We start from the raw sequence: 21,640 nt of genomic DNA, 5'->3' as shown, positions 1-21,640 counted from the left end.
ATCTCACAGAGTTGTTGTGAAGATAAAAGAGAGAATAGGATAAATGTGTATGTTGCTGTGCTCCAGGGAGGAAAGGGGGGAAATGAAAATATCATAGATAAGTCAGACAAAGATATATCCAAAGTTGGGAAGAGGCCCTCTGTAAAGAGCATGAGAATGCGACCTGAAGCAATAAGTAATTGTGGTTTTTCAGCTAAATTCAGTTTAGAGTTATAATCCTCTGGTTTTAAGCTGCTTATATTTGGCCAGGGTGGCAAGTCTTACATAGTTCTTTAAGAATGTCAGTTGTAATTACTCAAAACAAATTTCACAGTTGACTAATTCTGAGCGCTAGTCTTTTTGTGTAGTTTTTCACAGCTTACCTCGATATGTGCAGGACTATTTCAGGGTATTTGATCTCTTTAATCTAGGTCAATTTTTTGCTGATGATCTCCATTAGTTCCTAATTAGCACAATACAGTCTATAGTCTGTGTTTGGATCTGTGACACAGTTTACTAATTTAACAGGATTAACTTTTGCTTATATATTCTTACTGTTATGATGGTCAGTTCTTAGTCTGACGAAGAGTGCTTGCACTCGAAAGCTCACGCCTTGAATAAATCTTTGTTGGTCTTAAAGGTGCTACTGGATTTTATATGATTGGGAGTTATCCTCACTAAGATTTTGTGTTTTGTTTAGATATTTATTCCTCAAAGACACTTTGAGACTTCTTCAGGTAGTAAAAAAGTAGAGTACAAAAATATAGCTCTTCTTCCCCATTCCATGTGAAATTTTCTCTTAGGCGTCCTTTCCTGACTCTTGTTTAGGTGAGGTACGCAAGTGGCAAACTGGCAGGACATCTGTTTGTATTCTTTTTTGGAGGGCTTTACCAAGGAGGGGAGCAGTGTGGGGGAATTAAACTTTAATCCTTTCCTCCTTCCATTTACTTGCCATTTGCACCCCCTCTAGAGAAAACAATAAAAACACGTGTAATTTCCCCTAGCAGGATTAAAAGCTGCTCAGCAATGGCCGTTGCAAGCGAGAAAACAGCAGGGGATGAAAGGGTTAAAATTCCCATTCCCTTCCCCCCTTTCACTGTCCCCTCCATTTTCCTTGATAAAATAGTCCTGGGAGCTGCTTCAAGGAAGAAACCAAAACTATGTAGTTGAGCTCTGAAGGACATAATCAAGGTGGTGTTAATGGGATGAAGCATACTGGGGACCAGCCCCGAGGGTTCAGTTGGGCCTCTCGGTGAATGTCCTTAAGAATAATCTGTCCAGTGATTTCACAAATGCTAGTTCTTCCTGTTTATGAAATCACATCTGTTGTAGTGCTATGATTCTACAACGCAGGAAAGAAACAATTTATTCATAGCGGTTTCTTATGAGGGAGTGGCAACACTTGTAATCTGCTACTTGATCTTGTGGAGGGTCTCCTCAAGACTCATAATTCGGTCGACATACAGAGTGAGGTTTATACAAGACCCTTTGGCAGGCTATCAACCAAAAGTGGGTTTGGGACTGTCCCTGATGGGGAAGTTGCATCACTTTTTGAAGTTCTCCCTTACCAAGCTTTTGAAGGCTTAAAACTCTTCCTGTGCTAATGGCGATACTGAACACCCAACTACTCTTGCAGATCTCACTTGCAACGTTTTTTAAACAGACACTTGCTTGACACATTCCTCTCTTCCTTGGTATGATGGTTGCACTAGAAATGTCTCAATCTGTTCCTTCATTCTACTTCAATGTTTTACACAGTGAGCAAGGAAGGCAGTGATTGCCGTGTTGCAATGTGCAGGCCGTTGCCGTTTTGAAAGATTAATTTATTACATTTTTGTTTCTGAGGCTTGAAGAAAGAGGTGCGGCTTAAATGTCACTGTAAATATCTTTTCTTCTTTTTTGTTCTGTATTTTTTTTCTTTTCACATTTTTAACAGAAAAAAGAACAAATTGCAAAATTTGTTAGATCCCGTGGGTAGACATTGAAGACATACAGAAACATCTTAGTAGTAAGTGACTACTCAGAGATCTCAAAGGGATTTCTTAACACTACTTTATAACAACTGGAGGCAGTTTGGGTGGTGGAAGTATGGTAGGGAGACAGCGGCTATGTGAAAGCAGTGTTATCATGCAAATTAGTGAATTATCTGTTCTGCTTCTGTGACTGGTGAGCAGGATGCTAGTCATACCAACTAGTGACTGAGCATCCTTGGTCCTTATGGCTACAGCATGGATTGTTTCTTGTATTGTTTTCTATGTTTTATGTAAACCGTCCTAAGCCTTCAGTATATAAATATAATAAACTAGTAATCAAACCCGCTGTAGTTACAATACAGCGGGCGCTGGCGGGGGCTCCCTTGCCGGCGGCCTGACGCGTCGAGAGGCGCTTTGCGCCTCCGACGTGTCAGGCCGCCGGCAAGGGAGCAACTGCGAGCCGCGCTACGTGCGGCTCGCAGTTGCTCCCTTGTCGGCAGGGCGGGAATCGGAGAGGCCAATCGGCAGGCACTTCGCGCCTGCCAGTTGGCCCCACCGATGGTCTGTCCGGAGGAAGGGGCCAATCGGCACCCTTCCTCATCCTGGACAGAGCCCGCCCTAACTCCTCCCTCTAAGCCCTTACGGCTTTATTTAGTCCACGGCGCCCGCGGCGCCACGGGCGGGGTTAGGATAGTACTGTCTAATCGATAGGTATTATTAATTTTGAAGAATATTTGTGTGCCTCCCCTCCGGATCTGCTGTAGTAGCAAGGTGAGTAATAAACAACTAAATGTAGCTAAATGATCTTGGGCTCATCACAGTCCTGATAAAGCTGTTCTGACCAAGCAGTCCTGTCAATGCTCTCTCAGCTTCACCTCTCTCAGAGGGTGTTTGTTGTGGAGAGGGAAGGCAAGGCTATTGTAAGCTGCTTTGTGACTCCCTTGGGCAGTGAAAAGCGGAGTATAAAACAATTTTTTTTCTTTTCTTAAACCCCTTATGCGAAATTATGTATTCTATTGCCTATTCCATAACAGTCATGGCAACTGTTTTCTTTGGAACTGTGTGTAAATATCAATGAGAAATTTTATTTGTTAGGTCTTTTTATCTGCTGATGTCAATCTGTTGATTTGACCATATATTTAAAAGAGGCTATTTAATCAGGACTCTCATTCAGAAGAATTTAAAAAAAACTTGGTCAACAAAAGGAGACATCCTGATAATATTTCCTAATGTGAAGCTCCTTGCTTTCGTTTTATGACTAAATTATGTAAAACTCAGAAATTAAACTGCTATCACTGCTTCTGACTATCAGCCATGTGTGATAGCAGTGAGTCCTTGTTATTGTTATGTGCGAAGTCGTGTCCGACCCATCGCGACCCCATGGACAATGATCCTCCAGGCCTTCCTGTCCTCTACCATTCCCTGGAGTCCTTTTAAGTTTGCACCTACTGCTTCAGTGACTCCATCCATCCACCTCATTCTCTGTCGTCCCCTTCTTCTTTTGCCCTCGATCACTCCCAGCATTAGGCTCTTCTCCAGGGAGTCTTTCCTTCTCAAGTGAGTCCTTACTAGGCCCATTATGCACACATTGGATAATGCGCTTTAGAAGTAGATTTTCCTGTCCCACACAGGAAGATCCAGCTGCAAAAGCACATTGGAAGTGCATTACCCAATGTGTGTGGAATGGTCTGTAGACAGCAAAGAAACTGAAGCATAACACTGAATTCTGTACAGGGTCCAATAAAATGGAGTAGGGGGGAAAGGAAGATATCATGAAACCAAGGCTGTGCAGACTACAATTATTCGGCACAGCTGTGGAAGGTGGTATCCAGCATTCTGAGAAGCTCTGCTTTCTATTTTTAAAAGTTTCCAGTCCTGAAGGTACGGAAGACATGTGGGCAATGCCTAGTAACATCTTAGAACACACATTGGGGCCTAAACAAGATTGTGGATGTGTTTCAGTTCCTCGCACATTGTTGCATGGCTACCAAAAAACAGAATGAATGATTTTTTAAAGTAAATACAAGCAAAGATGCTTACCAAGCATAATGCATCCTTGTTGCAGAAGTCAGCTTTTCTTGCTAAAGAATCTGAATTACTTTAACATATGCTACTTTTATAAATATGCTTGAGCCAGCAAGGTTCATGACTACTGAAAGCAGGACTGTAAAACTATGCTTAGCTAGCAGCTAAGGCCTGGTTCTCATAAGCTAGTGCTGAGGAGGAATACTTGGGTCTGGGCAGGTCTGCAGATGGGCACTCCCCTGGTGGAATGTACATAGAAAACTGGTACATCATACTCAGTCCCTACTTTTCCATGTTCAGAATTTAAAATGTTTACATGGAAGACCACTCAAGACCACTTAGATCCTGAAACAGTACAGGCCAGATGCAGCTATAACACCTCGTTGGACAGTTATGAGTGAGGGCTCTGTCGTGTATGCGGACTATTAGAGACTGGGAGCTCTGAGCCATCAAAGACTCATAAAGACTATTTCTTAGCATGCTGCCATTGGACAATTTAATGGATCTATCGGAAGCCTCTGCTTAGGGCCAATCACAGACCTTGGCGGGAACCTCCAAAATGTATATAAGTTCGTGGTGTTTGATGATCTGTGTTCAGCTGTTGGTGTTTAGTAAAGGAGCTGGTTGTTTTGGAAAAGATTGTCTTCGAGTCATTATTGAACCCACTATTTAATAGCGTCCAGATATTATTATTATGTTTATTTGTTTATTTGTTTTAAATTGCCTCTCCTGTAGAGCTCAAGGAAGTTTACAACCTATTATAACTACAAATACATAAATACATACTTTATTAATTGATCCTAACAATTTAAATCACTAAGTAACCCTTCTCTGCCTGGCAACTAATATTAGCTGGCTTATAAGAACAGAGTTTGAGAGAAAGGAAATATCATTCTGCATCTGTGCAAGTTTCTTTGTGAGCTTGATGGAGTTCCACTCCACTTGGCTCAATGCCTTCCTTGAAGACCGATTCAGACCAACATGGCTACCCACTTGGATCTGATCTTTAGAAAGCAGCGTGTACCCACTTGTTGATACCCACTGTGCTAAGAACAATTTGGAAACTGTGACCTGCCTTCATCTCTGCACTGACGTCCTTTGCATTTCAGTAGGTTTCAGGACATGACATATTTTGCCTTGTCACAAAATGCCAAAGAAAAATTGCCACAGTCCCAGATGGAGCACAGTTTTGAAACAGTGACTAGGGAATAGCAAAAAGGGAGTTGGGTGTGAGAGAAGAGAGCTGTTCACATGTGTGTCTGGCTTCACTAGTCTGTGCACATCTTTGTGTGAATGGCAGCTCACAAAGACTGTGAACAGGGACACAGAATGTGGCTCATCAGGAAGATATGCTTTACTCAAAGAAAACAGTGGTTGCTAAGCCCACTAAGAGAGCCAGTTTGGTGTAGTGGTTAAGAGTGCAGACTTCTAATCTGGTGAGCCGGGTTTGATTCTGCGCTCTCCCACATGCAGCTAACTGGGTGACCTTGGGCTTGCTACAGCACTGATAAAACTGTTCTGTCCGAGCAGGAATATCAGGGCTCTCTCAGCCTCACCTCCCTCACAGGGTGTCTGTTGTGGGGAGAAGAAAGGGAAGGCGACTGTAAGCCTCCCTCAGGTAGAGAAAAGCGGCATATAAGAACCAACTCTTCTTCTTCTTCATTAATATCAGGGCTCTCTCATAGGGTGTCTGTTGTGAGGAGAGGAAAGGGAAGGCAAATGTAAGCCGCTTTGAGACTCCTTCACGTAGAGAAAAGCAGCATATATTAGTCTCCTCCTCCTTCTCCTCAATAGGGACCCACAATGGCTTACAACACCATTCTCCTCTCCTCCATTTTATCTTCACAACAAGCTTGTTGGGATGAGAAAGAGTAACTGGTTCTTTAACACCCAGGGAATTTTCATGGCAGAATAGGGATTTCAGCCTCGGTCTCCATTCCGCACACATTGGATAACACACTTTCAATGTACTTTAGAAGCAGATTTTTTCTGTTTCTCACAGGAGAATCCACCTGCAGAAGCATGCATACTAACCTTGGATATTGGGGTGCTTTACACACAAAAACAAACCATCCTCTTAGGGACATTCCTAGGGGGAATTCTGAGGCGTACGCCCTCCTTTCCTTTCCCTCCAGCTCTTGCACTTGGCTTGATAATTTAAAACTCCTGCTTTCTTCAACAAAAATCCTAGCTTCTTCCCAGTCTGAGCCACATATTATCTGTCTTGCAAAATAGGATTTCAGCTGTCACAAAACCTGGCTTGAAATACTGACATGCAGGCAACAAAGCCAGCCATAATTTGTGATCGAGCAACAAACCATGATTTGTTGTGAAAGGTAAAATCTTCAATTACCAAGAGGTGCCTGACCGGGGGGGGGGCACCCCCCCACACACACATATTTGTTCTTGTGATGATAAATCAGGGCTTTTATTACATGTGAAATATGGAATTGAGCCCATAAGTGTACATTTTGTTTGGTTGGTGTTACTGGTTGCCTAGGGAAGCTGTGATGTTGCTCAACAATATTTTGCATCAAACTGACAATGATTCATCTTTCAGGTTGGGTATGGATACATACAGGTTCCTGAATGTAAACAAACAGGTCCAAAACATCTGCATGTGTAAAAACGTGAGGCTGTTACTTTAGATGCTTGCAGCTTAAAAGTTATTAAACGTTTACCTCCCCCTTTCTTTCCCCTTTGCATGCCTTATGTTTTAGCAACAGGAAATGTGGTCAACTGAAATATTCTGCTTTTCCTGTAAGATTCAACTCTAGCAAATGTTAGTTTCATTAATGTAAAATCTGTTGAATGGGGGTGGGGGGAGGCATTTTATAAGGGCTGGACATTGCCCAGATAATAGGATACACAGCTTTTTAAAGTGCACCAAATCCAGCCCTTTGTAGCTGGATTGGCTATAATAAAAAAGAAGAGCTTTTTTTTTTTTTGCCTACCCTTCCCGTTCTCACAACAGATACCCTGTGAGGTCAGTGAGAGAGCTCTGAGAGAACTGTGACTGGCCCAAGCAGGGACCCAAATAGTTAAATGTTCTGATCTGAGGGTAACACCTTCACACCCTTTACAGCCTGTGAGCTGTGCTGTGAGAACTAACCCTGGGGGAAAGGGGAACTTGGTTGCCCAGATCACTGACAATGAAGGAATCATGCAAGCTTGGGAAGAAAGTAGCAAGCCAGCTGGAGCGGTCAGGGTCTTGAGTAGTGGGCTCAGTAAGGTGCACAGTTGCTCACGTGTCAAAACATCAGATCGCACACAACTGAGCTAAAACAGCAACCCACCACCCAAACTTATATACAGTTCAGAGGTTCCCGCCTACGTGGAGCCCCCTGATTGGATAATTACAATGCCCAATAGCAGGCTGGATCCTGCAAGCTATCCAGTGGTAATTACTGTTTCCTGATGCTAGTGCTAGGATCCAAGCTCACAATCTCTGCTGCACCACATACACAATACAGGGGCCACAAGGGAAGCACAACAGCAGCAAATAGGTTGCTCACTTGGAGGTTTGATCAGAAGGGGGATAGGTAACTGGCTGACAACAGGCCTCAAAAGCCTGGCAAGGACCACAGGAGAGGCAGGAAATAAATGGTTAGGCTGCCAGCATCTCCTGGGCCTTTGAACCTAGGAATGCTCCTTGAGAAAGAAAGGGTAAGGAGCAGGTGATGGTAACTTGCTTAGGCTGGCATGGGATGAGGATACAGTCCTTTGGAGGAAGCCAGGAAGGCTAGAAATCCTGATAGGCAGCCCAATGGTCTGGAACCTTGTCACTCTGATGGATCCTGCCTGTGGGGTACCGGGAGTGGGTGAATCTGGAGATGTCCCGCCTCCAGGGAGCCCTTTAAAGAGTGATTCCTGGGAGAAAGGGCCAGAGCTGTCCTGAGAATTCAGGGGAAAGACAGCTGGCTGGAGTGAGAGAAGGGTTCAGAGAAAGCTCTGTTCTGAGGCTCTTCTGGGTTAAGCCTTGCCAAAAGGGGATGCTGGATGGAACAACTGCTTCAGAATTCAGCTACACCCTGATGGAGCCTGACAAGCAGGATTTTAGTGAATGCACTTAAGTTTGCAAGAGTGGGGCATTGGAGGCAGAGTGTTGGCAGAGAGCATTGGTAGGAATGGAGGGGGTGGTGTTTAACCTCCCCCAGCTACTCGTTCCCCCCTCTAAATGTTCCTGGAGATGTTTTCATCCCAAGTTGAGTTTATTCATGGACTTGGGGGAAATGGTCCAGCAAGGGACATTTCTTTATAATTGTATTACTTGTATGCCTCCCCTTGGCGGCCGAGGGTAGATAACATTAGTGTTAAAATACAAATAAGTTATTATTAAACAGACCAGAGATTAAAACTTTAAATCAAAAATATAATTTAAATTTAGGATTTAAATTCATTTAAAAGCCGCCTCCTATCCCAGAATTAGAACTTAACTGAGGGGGCTGATCATTTCCCGGAGGATTGTAGACAGGGAGGCTTGAATTGTTGATGTTATTTCTAGGCCTCAACTATAGGCCTGGCAGAACAGCTCCATGTTGCAGGCCCTGTGGAATAGACATAGACTTGGGCTGCACTAGATGAAGAAGGTGGGATGGAATGAGGCAGGCTTGCTAAATGTCCACACTGTGCATTTCAAATATACACTACCAGGGCTCCCTGCCAGACCATTAGGTTTAGTGCCTATAATAACTTAGCTGCACCACTGCAGACAAAACCTTTTTTGAAGGGAGCCATAAAAAGTTCAAACTGATCTTACTTCGTCACATAGATGGGCCACAAATGTGAATCACTGATAAGAAAGAATGCATAGCAATCTAGAACAAGATGTAAAAATGTGTTTAATGTGTAATTGTTCCCCAAGAGAATTATCAGATGCCATTGTGTTGGGTGAAGCCAGTGAAACCTTTCTTTACTAAAAAAAAATAGTGCTGCTAAAAGATAAATGACTATTAAGAAACAGTTTTGGAAGAAAGGATCAGTGTGGTGCATCTACTTAGACTGCTTTGACTTGCCCCTATTGATCTGCTTCATAGGGACTTGATTTTGCCACCATTTTCTCTAGTTTGCCTTTGAAAATGAGAATCTCAGATACATTTTGTGACTTTGCAGAGGGACATTGAACAGAGAAATCCCACAGGGAGCATCACAGCCTTTGGACATGTCCTTGAGTAAGCTCTGGCTGTGCCTTCATTTGTCATTTCAGTTTCAGACCTCTTGTTCTCTGCGTTTTGGCTCCCATTTCTATAAAAATATATAAACGAAAACGATCCTAGATCGAGTACTCCATCCAAAATATAGATCTGGATCCAGACTTTTGCTCTGTTGGAAGTTTTGGCTGAAAACTTTCGAGACTCAAGGATGTGAACTTCAGGGTCTGTAATAAGCATTTTTAATTTACTTGGAAAAATGAGAATGGAGTCATATGTAAAACCAATACAATTTCCTTTCGAGAATATGATTATGACTTTTCCAGCTGCTGGCTAAGAGGGCTTTCCTGTTACAATAACTGTGGAAGGCTAAAAGTCTAAAACTGTATCATTATGGGGACTAGAAATATTCCCCCTATGGTATGTTTTGTAATATTAAAGAAATAGCTAGAATTTTGGAACTATAAATTGGAAAAGCGAACTCTAATTATATTTTTTTTCTGAAGCTTCTGTGAAACATTCTAAAAATATTTGTTTAAGGACAAGAAAAATGCACAAAATTTCATTCCCTATGACCCCCAGATGAGGGGGGTCTTCTGTTACTCTGAGCTCTAATCCTGAAGTTACAGAGTTTAGCATTTTATGTGCTCTGGTGCTTCATTCACGTTCAGTTTTGCCAACTCTGAATTGCTTGCTGAGCATACTGAAAGAGCCTGAAGTAAGGATCAGTTTGTTCTGTCTTTTAGTTCAGGGGTAGTCAACCTGTGGTCCTCCAGATGTCTATGGACTACAATTCCCATGAGCCCCTGCCAGCGTGTGCTGGCAGGGGATCATGGGAATTGTAGTCCATAGACATCTGGAGGACCACAGGTTGACTACCCCTGTATAGTTCATGAAACATTAGATTTTCAGTGTGTGTGCTGAAGGGACACCAAAAGCTTATGATGACAGATGCAGTCTGACATTGATTAGAGTCCAAATACACAAATTTCTTCAGTATATTTGATTTTCTCAGCATTTTCTCCGCCTACCACAGACAGCAATTCTAATGTTCATTAATAAATGACAATTGTAATGTGCCATATTCCAGAACCTAGAGAGCTTCTGTAAAAACATCCCATTTTTAGTAGGTTTTACCAATGGAGAATCTTTGACCCTTGAAGTCTATTGGTGACGTCTCAAGCTGCAGTTAACCCCCTTCTATGGATTTAGAAGGATATAGCTTCTGGTTAGGATTGAACTGTCACATGGCTACCCCACTGGAATTTGTATCATGTTTTAATTCTTCATAGTTTTTCTGGGAGATTATTTCAGGATTGATTCACACTTTTTTTTCCTATCGCTGCAGCCAATTTTCTGGTGACTCCATAGGGTTTTGAGGCAAGAGGTATGAAGAGGTTGTTTGGCCTTGCCTGTCTCTACATAGCAGGCTGACCCTAGTATTCTGTGGAGGTCTCCCATTCAGATATTAACCAGGGCTGACCCTGCTTAGTTTCAAGATCTGACAAGATCAGGCTAGCCTGGGCTATCCAGGTCAGGGGATTCACACCTGTTTGTATAAATTTGGTTTCTCTTGATTACTGAACTCTTCATGTCAGAAAACTGAACAGAAGAAATGACTCCTTTGAAAAGCTGGATTTGCTTTTGAGGTGAGCAGATACGAAAATTATCTCTGTCATGTTATAAATGCGTGATGGCCTGTTTTCCTATGCAAGTCATAGGCATTTATAGTATAATCATTTATTATTGGTTTTGTATACCGCCACCTCCCAGCCTGTTCAGTGCTCCATTGCACTTGTAGATGTTTTGTGGTCTGCCTGGAGGGCATGGTGGTGTTGTAATTCTAGTTCAGTGGGGGAAATACGGAGATGAGCCCGTAGATTCTGTTGGCAGTAGTTCGTTGGCAGTAGTTCGTTCTGGCCTCAACCAAATGTCTGGTGGAAAAGTGCTGTCTTGTAGGCCCTGCGGAACTGAAGTAGTTCTGTCAGGACCCAAGTTTCAACTGGGAGTTAGGTCCACCAGGAAGGTGTCATTAAGTGACAGATCTGATGCAAGCCATCCCATTTTAATGCTAAATATATGGGTATATTTGAGTCCAGGAACACCTTGGAGACCAAAAAGATTTGGGTGATATAAGCTTTCAAGAATCAGTGCTCACTTCAGGGAGTATTGATTCTTGAAAGCTTATACCCTGAAACTCTTCTTGGTCTCTGAGGTGCTACTGGTGCCAAATTTGGCTATTCTGCTGCAGACGAACATGGTTACCCTCTGAAACTTGATAAAGGTATGTTTTTCTCCAGTATTACTAGCCTTAGCAGTTGCAGCATAACAAAATATGGTGGGTGAGTCCTCCTCTCTGTCATGTTAAAACATTTAGAACTTGCCTCAGCCTAGGATCCTCTACCGAGTGGGATTCCCAAGATGTCCTGAGGGTTTTCTCTTTTTACAGAAGCAGAAAGAGTAGGCTATTAGATATCCATACATTTAGGGATGTGGTAATTCAAATTCTCTGAACTCGTACAGCCAAGATCATTTTGAGCTTGTGATTGTTGTATTTAAGCCTGATTTGGAACACTGCTGAAGGTCCAGGCAGATAAATGTTCTCTCTTTTCTTTCTCCTTCTTCCAGGCTTCATAAATTGTTTCCAGGCAGGCATGGATTTGATTTTCTCTACAGTCCTTAGAATTTCGGGTCCTGATTTTTACAAATGCATTTACCTTGGGATTTCAGAAAGTGTGAATGCCAGAATTACTAAAGACTCAAGGAAGCAAAGTAAAATATGTAATTAGGTCTGGTGTAGTGGATCAGATGTCAGATATGGACTAAGAGCTGGGTTCAGATCCCCCACATAGTGATGAAGCTCTCTGAGTCTCTTGCTTTCTCTGCCTCATTTCCCTGAGGTAAAGTTATTGTGAAGATTAAATGGTAAGAGGATAGGCATGTTAGTTACACTGCCTTGAGCGACATAAAGGAAGAATAGGATTACAATATAATAATCCCAAATTAATTGCCTTTTGAAGGGAGAGAGAATTGAAAAGATCCTTGCAAGGGTTGTCTCAAGTTATCAGCTTGAAACAGGGGTCACCAAACATTTTTCTAATGAGACCTACTCCTGAGAATAAAAAATATCACGAGTGTTCATCATATTACCAAGTTCTGTTCTATTTTCGAAACAGACCCTGAGTTAACATTCAAACTAGATGTGACAATACATGTACAGCCCCCCTGGTAAATGATACACCAGTGTGCTGCTTGGGTGTGGGGAAAAAGGAGCAGGCTGCAGCCTCTTCTTCCCCTGACATCATGCTCCTGATCTAAATTAGCTCCTATGGTGCTTGAGAATTTAGTTTCTAGCAGCTCCTATGTGTCTGGATCAGGTTGGTAGGTAGGTAGATTTTATTGATTGACTGATTGATTGATTGATTGATTTACTCCCCCTCTTGGTTGCCCATCTTGGGGTGGTTTACATAGTCTAAAAACTCAATAAAACAATGATCCACATAGATAAAGCCAGGTTAAGAATTGCATCATCAGTCTTAATTATTGAGATCAGTTGTAGCCAGCAAGGTGTTAGCCTATTGGGAAGGGACAGGGGAGGAAAGGAGGGCAGAGGGGGCCAGGGGGAGGCCCAATATTTGCTATATTTGTTATTTAGCTCAGCTCACCCCTAGGCCTGGCGGCTATGAAATAAAAGTTGCAGAACAGATTCGCCTCATTTAGAACTGTGATGTGTAGTTTGAACCCAGGAAGAAAAATTGAAATGAAGCACAGTGAAAAACCGTACAAAATAAACATTAAAAAAAAAACCCAGGCGCATATCTTTTTGTGAGGTAAAAAGTTGTGAATCCTCTCATAAATCTTCCAAATGTGAATTCTCTATGCAGTTGACTAGAACAGAATTAGCAGTTAGCAGGGCTGAAGAGTCTTGATATTTTTAAAAGAAAAGCCTGCATAGGGTGTGTGTGTAAAATTGTTGAAGTAAACCAGAGAACGTAAATAATGATGGCTGATCATTTAGCCCCCTCCCATACCTTTTTCTGGCTTACAGAATAGGGAACAATATCCCCAGATGCCACTGCATTGTTCAAATTAGTGGCAGCTCTGAAGGCCCAAAAGGTCTTTTCGATTCGACTGTTGTCGAGTGGTTAGCTTTTCCTTGTGTCAGGGTATCACATGCCCCACTTTTTAGAAACACTGTTGTGGCAACATAGTCACAAGTCTCCCCCCCCCCCCCTTCTCTGACCAGTGGAGCTGTGTGCCCCTGAGTAAAGGGGAAGGAAATTTAAGATGAGTCAAGCTGGTCTGGTGCCAACATCTTTTGTGCAGTGAAAGTAAAATTCTCTGAAAATAGAGCTCCTCATGAATGTGAAGGTGGGGAGGAAATACATCTGCATGGCAAGAGGATTTTGAAATGTGCCTCTTGCACCAATATCCTAACAGCTCTGTTTCTCCTATTGCTGCCTGTCGGTTTACACGGCCTCACCACGCAGTGTTAACTCAAGAATCTCAGCCTGATCCAGTGCCGAGGCAGCTCTTTCCCCCCTTAAAATAGATTTCACTAGTTTGATAGCTGTTGGCAGATCCAGTGGACATAATATTACATGATGTACTTACAATCTGACTGGGCAATTACGTTCACTCTATCAGGCACCAGCTAGCCAAGAGCTTTCCCTGGCCTCTTACCCGAAATCCTTTAACTTTAATCAGTTCATGTTTGGAAACTTCTGCTCCACCCCTGGATGACGGCCCTTTCCCTGATCTTCTTAGATGGAAATTATACACTAAGCAGAAACAGTTTGGCACCTTGTACTTGTTTGCTGCAAGCCACTGGTTTTGGAGTTGCATGTTCAACTGCTCTCTGACAACATGCACGCAAAACCCAAGCCTTAGTTCCTTTCTCTCCAGGAAGGGTTAAATTTTGGGTCACTTTACTGGCTCCAGTCATAATGCTTTGGCTTAGGAAAGGGTCACAGTAGAGCCAAATCTGCTGGTGTTTATCATCTCCTCTTGCTCCAGCTGAGACTGTGCTATTGTTATTACTCTGGAAATATATTTATACAAGCGCCTCCTTTGTGTGCAATTCTCATTATTTGGCAAGCAGACTGCCAATCTGTCTTCCATTGGACAAGGAAGTGCAGATGGGCCAAGCCAAGGGAGCCCTGTGCACATAAGGAATCGATAATGGAAAGGAGGAAATCTGCCTGGGCTGATTTGTTAAGCGGAATTCAGGTGGGAAGAATCCATCTGGAGATGATGTTATGTTGACTTCTTGGCCCGCTCTGTCAAAATGGAAATGTAGACGTAGAAGCAGAAATTGCCAGGAGGTTCCCCAGTATAAGACTTCTTAAAATACACATGTGCCTCTATTGGTTGAGGGCTTTCTGTGTGCACAAAGTATTGTCATGTCACAGCCGACTTATGGCGACCCCGTTTGTGTAATTGTTAGTTTATGTTATAAAAATAGCAGAGTTAATATATAAATGATGAGACCACACAAGGCAGTTATACTGTATATAAAAAGACAATTTTACTAGCTAGACAGGATAGGGGAAACTGGAAGACAAAACAAGAAAAAGGTTCCTTAGCTCATACAGGAGCTCTACACCTTAGCTGTCACATGGTGAAGATTCAGGATGGATCTACCTATCTGCCTAAAGCAGAGCTCTTCTCAAACAAAGGAAGGAAGGAGAATTCTCCTCTTCCTGCTAAACCTGTGGACATAACAAACAAGAGCTAAGTAATGGCTCCTAAACAAATCTGCATATCTAAACAGACCACTTGACCCACTCTGCCTGTCCCCACTAGCAACAAGTGTAAACAAACAGTTTAACTCTTTGACTGACAGACTGTGGCTGGTCTTGCTAAGAGACTAAGTCTAACAGACCCCAGAGGGGATTTCAAGGCAAGCAACAAAAAAGTGGTTTGCCTTTACCTTGTTCAGCAAAGTCTTCCCTCCAAATACTGACCTTGCTTAGCTTCTGAGATATGATGAAGTCAGGCTATCCCCGTGCTGCCTTCCCTCCATAAAACCCAAAAGCAGAATTCCAGTGAAGCCAGTCTGAGCTGGAAGACTGGAGCTCTTGACCTGTAAATAGTAACTTTAGGCGGGCAGAGTTTGTCCCTGAGCATCCACCCGCAATATCAGTTTCTTGCCCTCAAGCCTCTTTGAAGCTAGCATATAGTTCTGACTTGAGTGTTGCACAAAATGAAAGATTCAAATGAGTAGCCGTGTTGGTCTGAAGTAGCACAACAAAATCAGAGTCCAGTAGCATCTTTAAGACCAACAAAGATTTAATCAAGGCGTGAGCTTTCGAGTGCAAGCACCCTTCGTCAGACGAAGGGTGCTTGCACTCGAAAGCTCACACCTTGATTAAATCTTTGTTGGTCTTAAAGGTGCTACTGGACTCTGATTTTATTGCACTAAATGAAAACGTCTCTGAATCCCAAACCAAATATGACTGCCATGTTTTGTTTGTTTATCATTGTATTTATTTTCCGTCCCATCTCCTAAGACTTGGGGTGGATTACATCATTGTAAAATACATATGTAAAATAATATACAGATACAATATGGAAAGTACTAATTTAAATAATTAAAATCTAAAACAGCGTTCCCAGGTCAGCTCCTTATTGTTGGAAAAGGAGGAGAGGGGAGGTCAAGGACGCCACTTGACATATAATTTGGGGCTTTGTCAGGGAGTCCAAAACAAAAAGGAGAAAATATCCTGGCCAAAACAAAAGTCAATAACCTAAAAAGGTCAAAATAAGGGAAAGGAACTTAAGCATATGTAGGGTAGAACACAATCTTTAAACTATAGTACTAATATTTATTAATGAAGTTAAAAACTCAAGGCTTACAGCACAGCCTCAATAAAATCAATTTATACATGTCAGCCTCCACTGACCAGATGCATTTTGGCGTCACTGCTTTTATCAATGGTCAGGCATCAAATAAAACCAGCATACATAAAAGACAATAAATACAAGAATTGCTATAGTCGGTTGACTCGTTTACATAAAAACATATACTCAGAACACTATGGGAAACAAAGAGAAATGCTGTGTGGCAGTAATTGCTAATAATTTTGTTGTTGTTAGTTGCGAAGTCGTGTCTGACTCATTGCGACCCCATGGACAATGATCCTCCAGGCCTTCCTGTCCTCTACCATTCCCCGGAGTCCATTTAAGCTTGCACCTACTGCTTCAGGGACTCCATCCAGCCACCTCATTCTCTGTCGTCCCCTTCTTCTTTTGCCCTCAATCGCTCCCAGCATTAGGCTCTTCTCCAGGGAGCCCTTCCTTCTCATGAGGTGGCCAAAGTATTTGAGTTTCATCTTCAGGATCTGGCCTTCTAAGGAGCAGGCAGGGCTGATCTCCTCTAGGACTGACAAGTTTGTTTGCCTTGCAGTCCAAGGGACTCGCAAGAGTCTTCTCCAGCACCAGAGTTCAAAAGCCTCAATTCTTTGACGCTCGGCCTTCCTTATGGTCCAACTTTCACAGCCATATATTGCAACTATTAAAACTATTAGAGGCCTCTAATATTTCAAAAGCAGGCCCTGGTCAAGAGGTGTCCAGTTAGTGTCTTGTAGTTAGGAGCCAACTTTCATCCAAAGTATGCTGCATTCTGGTATTTATTGTATTTTATGTATTCTGGTTTTATTTCAGGCTATGCTATAAGCCTTGAGTTTTTAACTTGATTAATAAATATTAGTACTGTATATTTTAAAAAATTGGCTATGGCAGGGAGGCCAGCATAATTTTGATGTTGTTTTGGGCCTCAGCAATAGGTCAGGTGGGAAAAGCTCTGTTTTACAAACTCTGCAGAACCGTTCAAGGTACTGCAGGGCTTTGATCTCATTCAGAGGGGTGTTCAACCTGGCCAATCTTATCTCTTTGGGGCTGGGGGCCTTGAGCAGATTTTGTTCAGTAGATCTTAGAACACTTTGACTCCCCATAAAGATAACATCCTGCTTTCCTGCCACATTTCTAGCCATTGCCTTGTTGTCCGTGTTGGGAATGGAGGACCAGAATTCTGCTGCTCATTTTTTTTTTTAATTAGAAATGCAGGAAAATTTCATTTCTAGCAATTTGGGTGAACAGCAGTCACAAAACCGGCCAGTATCTCATAGCAGCTGGCGCTTGAGTTCTCTCTCTAGGATGATGCAGTGATTCTCACTGGTGTGGGGGCATTCCTCACTCTAGAGAGCTTGCAATCTAGCGTGTACGAGAAACTGAAGGAATGAAGAGACTACATGCAAGATAAATTAGAACTTGCATTCCATGATGCCCTTGTGAGTCAACAAGGGAGGAGGGGGTGACTCAGTGCAGAATTCTGCTGTGATTTAAGAGTACTGAATCACCTAACTAGCCGTTAAGCAAAGGGGGAAAAAATCGATTGAAAGGAAACCAAATCTTACAGGACTCTTCCTTTCCTCTCTAGTATCATTGAAACCAAACGGAGCTGGAAGAAACCACAAAGGGCCAGCCAGTACAGACTCCCACCTTCTCAGGAACTTAAAAATCACACCTGACAGGCAATCATCCACTCTCCTAAAAACAACGGAGACTCCACCACCATCCGAGGCAGCATGTTGCCTCTACGAACAACCCCCACCACCAGAAAATGCTTTCTAATATTTAAGTGGAACCTTCTTTCCCACAATTTGAACCCATTGCTCCTAGGCCTAGTCGCTGAAGCTGCAGTAAACAAATTTGTCCCCTCTTCGTCTACGGTTTAAGTAGTTATCACCCCTTTTCCTCCTGATATATATTAAAGATACACCGTAGTGATGCACCCTCCGTTCTCCTTGCCTGCAAATACACGAGAGACAGTAGTGTCATGTGTGTCAGGGAATGGGGGAGGGGGATTTGTTGATTGTTACCGATCAGCTGCAGTGTATAGAGTGCTGGGTGCTTTCTAGGTTGTGTGCTTAAGTTGGATGATAGTGAGGCTTAACAGGAATTATCTGTTGTGTGTATTGATACATTAATTTTTGTTATGTCTGTGGGCATTTGGACACAGATGGAAATGAGGGTTCTCTGCTAGCCACCCACCTCACAGGGTGTTTTTTGTCTGGAGAGGAATGGGAAGGCGACTGTAAGCCGCTTTGAGCCTCCTTCGGGTAGGGAAAAGTGGCATATAAGAACCAACTCTTCTTCTTCTTCTTCTTCTTCTTCTTCTTCTTCTTCTTCTTCTTCTTCTTCTTCTTCTTCTTCAAGGAACTAACCAATCAAGGAACCTGATCACTCTGCCAGAGCCAATACGATTGCTCTGCTTACGGCCAATCTAATTGCTCCACTTAGGGGCCAATCGGATCGCTGTGCTGAGGGCCAATCGGATCGCTCCTCTTAGGGGCCAATCAGATTGCTCTGCTTAGAGCCAATCAGAGGCAGCAGCTGGCTGCCTGAAAGGTATAAAAGTGCATGTGTTTGCCTGTTTCTCTCCGTTCAGTAGTTGTAGTCTGTTGCTGGAGTTGCTAAATAAAAAGAGCTGTTTTGAAGACTTGGAGTCTGTGATCACTGAACCCGCAGACTTAATAATTTTATTGTAGGTTATTTTTCCAGCTAAAAAGTATTTGAGGCAATGTAGATGCTGCTTTGAAAGTAGGTCTAAAAACTAGTTGCATAGCTCCTCTGTTAGCGCAGGAAATTCTACGGCAGAATATGTAGGAGATCCCTTGGCAAGAATAGTCAAGGGGGAAAGAGTTCTCTGGAGATGGACACATTTGGGAAACAATTGCTGTAGATTTGGCAAGGTTCTCTCCCAGAGATGGCAATGCATTCTCTGGCTCCCGTCTGTGCTTGCTTCCCTCCCCAGGCTGGACCAAGCAGTCTAGCCAAGGAAACTAATAGAAAAATTTGGCTGAGCTTCATCTAAAACAACTTTCGCTTACACGCCAAAGAATCAATTCTAAATTTGGAAATAGGCTAAATGGGGAGTATCAGTTCTCAAGTTCTTTCAAATGGGGGGGGGAGGGGAGACTAAGGGTATTAGTAACATTCCCAAACTGTATATATTCACATGGAAAGCTATATCACTTTGCCAAACTCTTGATGGGCTTTACATCCAGTTCTGTTCTCACTGATAAAGGAATTTAAAAGTCTTTTTTCACACACATGAAGGGAAAGATATTTTTGTTCACAGTCTTTGGGAGAAGTAAAGTAATATCTGGGGCAATAAAAAACAGTTGCTTAGAAGGTTTGAATAGATTTTTGAAAGAGCTCCTGGCTTACTGGCATTGCTCTCTTGTACACAAGGTCTTTTCCAGAGGTTTTTGTATAACTTGGTAGGTGGTGGTATTTCCTTATGGACAACTTGACTGTTCTCTGTCTAAAGCCCCCCCCCCAGCTGTGTGTCAGGAGGCTGGTTTTTGTTTTTGTTTTGTCCATCCAAATACATGCAAAGAAGTCGAACTGAAGGAGTCTATTTGAATCTGGCTGTGGAGCTAATTCAGGGTTTCAGCATGTCAAACTGATGTTGCCTTGAGACTAAATTTGCTGGCTTATGTTCTTGCTTTGACATCTGTAAACAAACATATCATTACCAAGACACCATAACTCCTCATAACTCTGAATTTCAGGGAAGGGAGGATATAAAACATGGACCTGAGACTCAACATCACTGGGGATGTGTTTTATACAAGGAATGCTGACATTTTTTTTGTGTCTCGTCAATTGCACCTTGTCCAAGTCAAGAATATTGTCCATTGGGGCCAAGCAAAATACATTTTAAGTGAAAGGTCCCTTGTTAACGTAAGGACTGATAATAGAGAAACCTTTAAGAGCTAATCATGAAAGTCTAGATGGTGAAAATGCATTCAAGCATTATGTAATATTGTTTTCCCATGTGCTGGAACACTGAGGTTGCCATAGGAATAGCATGCAACTGGGATCAGATGGGAAATATTTCCATACAAATGTGAACTACAGATAGGGGAAGTGAGATGCAGAACACACTATGAATGCCCTGAGAATTTTTGGATTTGCTCTGCTGTAGACAGCAAGGAGGTGAATTCTCCTCAGAAATGAGAAAAGAAAACAATGGAAATGATTTAAGGATCCAGAACAGCTGGAAGGAAGGAGAAGTTGTAAACAACAGCCAGATGTAGTAATGCCTTTTCATAACCGATAACTCATATTTCCCATACGTAAAGGGCCAATTGCTCTTTAGAAAAATCTGTGGAAAGGATTAGCGGTATGTGCATAGCCATGCAGTGAGAAATGTAAAGGGCAACAGAACTCCAAAGGAAGTTATATCATTAAGATTTTGGATTCAGATTCCTGAGAACTAGAAGTTGGTGAGCAGTTGCTATCAAGCCCCCTAATATTAACAATTTAACATCACCATAGCAAATGGAAGTTTATCACATCTGGGTGATCCTCAGTTGGTTGCACAAAAATCCAGTGCTGAAAGATTTAAGATTGAAAGAGCATCCTTGCACCTTTCCTGACTGGTCATTTTATCACTCAGAATAACACTCTAGTTGCTTTTCTCTCATGGGTGATAACAACATTTGTGACCTTATGCCAGGAAATACAGTCTTGCACAGATGCATCTGATGGGAAGAATCTGAGTAGGAAAATGACTATCAGGCAAAGAATGAAACAATCCTGTTATCTCACCTATTTTTGCATTTAAAACCTCAGCCTCCTAAAGCTACTTTTTCGTATGGAGATAGAGAGTTCTTTCAGGGCTTCGTTATGTGCATTTGTTTGTAACACACAGTTTGTCTTTCAGTCTTTTAGACTTTACATCATGTCAACTCTTAAAATGGTGTAATGGGAGATTTATTTAGGAGATAAGAGATCCTATCTTATGCTTTTCACAAAAGGGCACAGAGCAGTGCTACAATGTCAGAGAGAATAAAGGCTATTCTTTCTCCATGGGTCCTGGAAATACTGTTGTTGTAGCAGGGGTCAAGTAGGAACTTCATTACCGCTATGACCCTACTGAGTTGACTCTGGAATCCGACTCAGAATTCTCAGAGGAAGAGCTAGATAAATTGCCACAGTTGGAGCACCTCCAGCAGACCTTCCCTCTGTTGCCTCAGAACCTGAGTCACATGGATTGCAGAACCTGAGGCAACCAGAAGCTGGCCCAGGAGCCTGTCCACAAGCCCACCAGAATCTGCTTTCAACTAGCAGGGGCCATGGAGGCAGTGAGCTTGTGCCAAGATAGTATTAGTATTAGTATTAGTATTAGTATTAGTATTAGTATTAGTATTAGTATTAGTGTCCCCACATAAAACCCATTAGCCTCACCGGGCGCAGATGGAAAAACGCCACGTGGGCTACTCCTGTAACCTGGGTCTCCATAGACAGAGAGGCATCCAGAATCATGCCCAAGTTCCTCGCCGATAGCCAAGTGAAGAAGCTGTGCCAGACTAACAGCCAGTGCTCCATCAACTGGACCAGATCATGGTCCAAGTGGGTGTAACCCTTCACACAGCTGCGGGTCTGGTACCCCTTGAGGAGACCTGATTTGCCCTGTCTGCAGAATACTAGACAGTTACC

General features: G+C 42.6%; 1 protein-coding gene across 1 annotated transcript in view; it reads left to right on the top strand.

Moving 5' to 3' along the window:
• Positions 1-21,640, top strand: part of NIBAN1 (niban apoptosis regulator 1) — a 75,922-nt gene that overhangs the window by 20,242 nt on the left and 34,040 nt on the right. The window lies entirely within an intron of this gene.

The sequence above is a fragment of the Paroedura picta genome, chromosome 4 (genome assembly GCF_049243985.1).
Source record: "Paroedura picta isolate Pp20150507F chromosome 4, Ppicta_v3.0, whole genome shotgun sequence".
Taxonomy (NCBI): Eukaryota; Metazoa; Chordata; class Lepidosauria; order Squamata; family Gekkonidae; genus Paroedura; species Paroedura picta.
This window is presented reverse-complemented; position numbering and strand designations above follow the sequence as displayed.